Below are 5,909 nucleotides of genomic sequence, written 5' to 3' on the forward strand. Positions count from 1 at the left end.
AATATGATATTATATAATTAAATATAAAAACAAAAAATAGGTTTTTAACTTTTTTTTTTATGAAAACATATAAATTCGAATTATAACATGAATATTCATAGGTTTTTAACTATTAAAAACTTAAGATAACTTATATACCTTAATAGAAAAACTTATGAATCCCAAAGAGATTTATAGATAATTAAGTTTTGCTAGAACATAGATATCTTAAATAAAAAGGAATAATTAAGAACTCATTTCTCATTTCTCATTTATTTTCTTTCCCTCATTTTATAATTGATTTCAAAAAACTAAAAATCAATCTTTGGGCTACGTAAGTCTTGTGTTTGTGGTAAGGTTGTAATCTTAGAAAATGGATACCCAGCAAGGAGAAGATTTACATTCTTGTCTTCTTTCTCTTATTTTATTCGATTTTTGTCAAATATTTTCTTTAATTATTATATATTTTATGTATATCCTTGTATAGCTAAGTTTTTAAATTAGTGGGTGATCAAATAAAATATTTATTCATATAAAACTGCAATTTATTATTATTATTATCAATTTAAATAAATATTACATTTGTCAATTTTGATCTTTGCAAAAACTCAATAATATTTATATTTTTAAGGAACGAAGATATAAGGGAGAGAGTTGGAGTAGCACCTATTGTGAAAAAGATGGTTGAATTGCGTCTCAGGTGGTTTGGACATATGAGAAGAAGACCGACAGAACACCCAATCAAGGGGTGGATGAGATATAAGATGGACAAGGGGTGAAAAGAAGAGGAAGACCTAAAAAGACCATCCATGAAGTGGTCAAATGAGATCTACATGTAAATGGTCTCTCTGTAGACATGATACATGACAGAATACAATGGCATCGTTTGATTCATGTAGCCGACCCTATCTAGTGGGACAAGATTTTGTTGTTGTTTTTATCTTTTTACATATATGTGAGTTAATTTTAATATAAACTTTTTTGTATAATTACAAATTAATTAAATTCATGCATTTATATGTCTTTTTAAATAATGATTGTGAAAATTAATTATTTTTACTAATATAATAATATATGATTAGTTATTTATAAATCTTTTATACTAAAAAAATACAAGAGATTACTCGAATGAGATTGAATTATAGATGTTCGAAAGTAAGTCACTTATTTTTTATAAATGACTCAATTTTATTTTATAAAGTAAGGAGACAAAATGCTTCAATATGTTGAACGTACTACAAAGCTACCGTGAAATTAGTAGTTAAGTTAAGTGGTAAATTTAGACAAATTTTATTTATTTTTCAACAATAACACTTCTATAAAAATTATAAAAAGGCTGGCTGAAATTTTACAGATCAATAATGTTAGAAGTCAAGACAAACATTTTGGATTTCTGTCAGGGGTCCAGAGGTCCAAAAGGTTACATTTGGATATGTCAAGGACAAAAAAGTGATTAAGAAGCTGCAACATTGAAAAATATCACCACTCTTCATTCTTCAATAATGAAAAGGAAGTTCTAGTTAGAGAAGTTACTCTGAATGCCTCTTTTTTAGACCAATCTTAAAAGTCTCCACTCAAGATGGAGAATTATAAAAGAGTTTCTTATGAATCTAATAACCCCCTTTGATAATGCCATAAAAAAATTTAGATTACATGGATATTGATTAACTCAGCACATTCAATATATTTCCCGATTTTTTAGTAACACCTATCCACCTAACATTACAAACTATCACAATTTCATGATTCACCAACCACATACATGTATATGTTACATAAACGCCTTATATTACTAAGCATCTTTATCTTTTATTGTGAATGCATATATCATTTAATTCATGAACTCCATAGTTGTCCACCTACTAGCTTTATTTAAAGCAATCTCCTCCCATGATCGGAAATCATTTGTCCTCCTTATATACCACTTTCATGTGTTGAAAAATGTTGATAAATTCTTTGTTTTGTTTCTTAAGAATCATAATTACCAGTTAATGTTATTTTTTCCTTCAATTCATTTAACAATATTTTTGTAATTAACTATCATAGTAACTTATTTGGCTATGACACCATCTTTTTCTAACAATAATTGAATTGTATCTTCCAATCTTTAGAGTATAATCTCTCCAGTCATGTTTGTTCTTGTAACATCACCCCTAAAGTGCTTTACCTCTCGCCAGTACTAGTGAAATAATCTTCAACTACGAAATAATTTAAACTCTTGTTGTCTCTATTTATACTCTTAGTTGTTTTAAGTTTTACTAGACTTTAATCGATAAAATTCATAAAGTTGTCCTACAGCTTTTGTGGGGTTAAAAGAGAATGGAAAGAAGAATGCACTAGGTTAGTTGAGAGATAATCAGCAAACCAAAAGTTCAAGGTGAATTGAACTTTGATTTAAAAGTGTTTAATTTGACACTCTTAAAAAAATAGGACTAGAGATTGTAAACTAAGTTGCACTCTCTTGCTTTGAAGTATGCCAAATTCTACGTTTCTAAAGACTGACATTGGAATAAATTCCTCACAAGATTGGAGGAGTTTGTTAGAAGATAAGAAGACAATCAAGTCAAGTTAAAACATACAAGACTCCTGGCTCAAACAATTTAACCCCATAAAAAATTATTGTCGGAAAGCCTAAATCACAACTTATCTAGGTTTCAGTCTTAATTATAGTAGACAGATAGTGAAAACACTAAACAATTCAACTTTTTAATCACAATTTGGCATAAGCTAGTCTTTAGATTCTAGACTCTATCTCGAACAAAGAAGACATACTTACCAGGTCAAGAGAGTAGAACTCGCAGTACTCAATCTTTTCGGCATATTCATTGGCTTATCAGCTGTTCTAATAAGCTCTTCTATCTCCCATTAGAGCAATTACCAGAGCAGTATAGACAAATGCCTTTGTACTCTTTAATTTGGTAATTGAGATGTCAGCTAAAAAATAAAAAATTTCTATGGAAAATTTACAGTGTTAAGCCGATGTACCCAAATATAATCAATCAAAATAATCAATTACTCATGTGATAATCTATGTGAAGAACTTCGAAGAGACAGACGAAAAAGAAGAATATAACGGGACACCCGATTTGGAGCTATGGAAAATTCAGAACTTACTAGTCTTCGAGAAGAAGCTGCACCTATGGAAGTAGCTCGTTTGACTGTCACCCATAGAAATTAGCTTGTTTCGCCATGAATGCATTTGAAGAAACAGTTTGATTAGTATCTGTATTTTGATGATGGATAAACTCATGTGTTTTGTAATTGTTAAAAAATATCCTCTTGTAAGAATTTTCATTTTGATCTTGTTGTTGTTCTCGTTTGGATCATTTATATTCAATTGCATTAATTGAATAAAATAACCTATCTTTAAAAAAATAAAACAATTTAATAACATTAAATTATTTATTTAGTAAGAGCTTAAGAATAAAAATTTTCTGTGTTTGGCCGCCCAGGACCTTTTCCGGGACTTATAAAGGACCATTTTCTGAGTTGGACAGAAGAGCCACGCAGGAAGGAGGACCGGAAGCAGCGGTTAAGGAGCTTTTGTGCGATTATCTGGAATATTTGGCTGGAAAGAAACAGGAGAATTTTTCAAAATAAGAGTAGAGATGTTGAGGGAATCATCAATATGTCCATGGTTAACTGTGATGAGTGGAGGAGTGCACTCTCTTCATGTTGTTGATGGCAATGCCGGAGAGGATATGAGGAGTTTTTATTTGTGTTTTTGCTAGGAGTTGCTTGTTGGATGTCTTACTTACTCTTTATGCTCCACTATACTGTGTTGAGCTCCTTTGTTCAAAAAATAAAAATAAAAATTTTCTATGAAAAATCATGCATGATAAAATTGCAGTTCTGGCAAAAACTCAATCAAAGAATTCAATGTATCCCAAATATAATCAATCGGAAGAATCAGTTACTCACTTGTTGGTCTCATGTCCTGAATCAATTGTTGGTGCATGAAGATCAGCTGAATTTCTAGTGAGAGACGTAGCTGAACTTCCAGTGAGAGATGCTTTGGAGGAAATTTGAAAATGGTGGAATAATATCTAAGAAGAACACAGAAATAGAGACAAGAATAAAGCGGCACACCTGGTTTGGAGCTAAGGATAGCTCGAAACCTGCTGGTCTTCGAGAAGAAGTGGTTGTCACCCATAGAAATAGCTCGTTTCGCCAAGTATGCATTCCAAGAAAAAGCTCGATTAATCCTTTGACGACGGTAAGCTATCTGTTTTATAGTTGTTAGAAAATATCATCTTATGAAATTTTCCATTTTAACCTTGTTATTATTTTCACTTCTCGTACACCAAACTTCAAACGCGCATAACTTTTTCGTTTTAAAATATTTTTCGTTCGTTCTTCAAACAGCGTAAACCTCACGGACCCAATTTTTTTATGAGAACAAGTTTGATAAAAGTTGAGGACTCGAAAGTCAAGTTATGACCTACCGAAATTTGGTCAAAAATTAATTTTTACCCAAAATTTACCAAACCTCTAAGTTTCAATACACACAAACAAAACCCAATTTTTACCATTCCAAAATCAATATCAAACATTTCTATACTATACTAAATACTCTCTAGCCCTTCCAACATTTAAACATTATTCAAACTCCCATTTCTCAACCTTTATTCAACAAGTCCCATTCAAATGCAATAATTCCAATTATGGTCATTCCAAACATATATCATCATCGATCAATATCACACCACCAATACAATACCAAATCATACATATCAATAATCATCAACCTCAAAATCACCAAACCTCATAAATATCAACAAATATCAATCTTCACAACATCAACAATCCAATCCTATCTTACGGTCAACTAACCTAAGTTTTCACGATACATCATATTTTAATTACTTGAAACCGAAACCATACTTTAGCTGATTCTTCCCTAAACTCAGAATGCCTCAATTATCCACCGTTTCTCAAACTCCACTCCTCACCAATTGAATTTCCAGCTCTCAGGATTCAATTTCAAGTTTCCAATATCCACCAATTTAATTCCAAAACACCCAATTTAATCTAATACAATCCAAATTCACTATAATTAACATAGAGTTTGCTAATTAACGATTCATAAAGGGTTAAGTAATTTTTTACCTTATCCACTCGAAGTTGAGGTAAAACTCAACAATTATCCACCACTAGAATACCTCTAAACCATCAAAATTACAAAATCTCTCAATATCAAAACTCCAAAATCACGAACTAAAGAGGAGAAGAACTGGAAATTAAATCTCAAATTTCTTAACAAATTGTTAGATGGATTTTGTAGGGAATTTTGAGACGAATGTGTGGCCGCTGATGGCTCGTCAATCGGAGCTTCGGATTGAAAATTGTAACACCCTAATTAGCCTAAGCTTTACCTCGCGTCGTAAAGTAAAGGTTAACCAGAGATTACGACAGTTCTAAAGCTTATACGTATGTTATATAGAAGGAATAATATAATCTAGAAGCCCGATGAAGGATATAGCTCAAAATACAGGATTTCAAAAGCGCAGAAACGTACTATCTTAAGGCATAAGAAACAGAAGTGATATAAACAAGGTAATGGTATAATAGTATAATATCATAAGAAACTAGCCTCGACCCGTGGAGTTTAAGCCGGCTAGCCATATACAGACCATATAGAAAACTAACAGTTAAAAAAAAAACAGTTTATACAAGTTTTGTTCTCTCAAATACATGCCTCTAGGCTAAACAAAATACAAAAGAGAGATGTATAAACAGATAAACCAAAAAGACTCCACTAATAATCCAGGATCCTCCGCTTCTGTCACCATCCCAAACAACTCACCGAGGTGGGTTGCGACCTGCATCTGAAAAACACAACAAAGATATGGTATGAGAACCGGAGGTTCTCAGTATGGTAACAGTGCCCAGTGATGTAGGATATAAGAGCCCGGGACGCCGAAGGCAAT

General features: G+C 31.8%; 1 protein-coding gene across 7 annotated transcripts in view; it reads right to left on the minus strand.

Annotated features, from left to right (window-relative positions):
- Window positions 1-3,389, minus strand: part of LOC107621358 (protein NLP9) — an 11,769-nt gene extending 8,380 nt beyond the window's left edge. For 4 of the 7 annotated variants that reach the window (XM_021115054.1, XM_021115057.1, XM_021115058.1 and 1 more), the window contains exon 1: window positions 2,756-3,389. The gene's annotated coding sequence lies outside the window, so the exon portion shown is untranslated. The remainder of the gene's footprint in view (window positions 1-2,755) is intronic. The other 3 variants (XM_021115060.1, XM_021115059.1, XM_021115061.1) reach the window with 1 other exon arrangement.

This window comes from Arachis ipaensis, chromosome B10 (assembly GCF_000816755.2).
Source record: "Arachis ipaensis cultivar K30076 chromosome B10, Araip1.1, whole genome shotgun sequence".
In the NCBI taxonomy this organism is placed as follows: domain Eukaryota; kingdom Viridiplantae; phylum Streptophyta; class Magnoliopsida; order Fabales; family Fabaceae; genus Arachis; species Arachis ipaensis.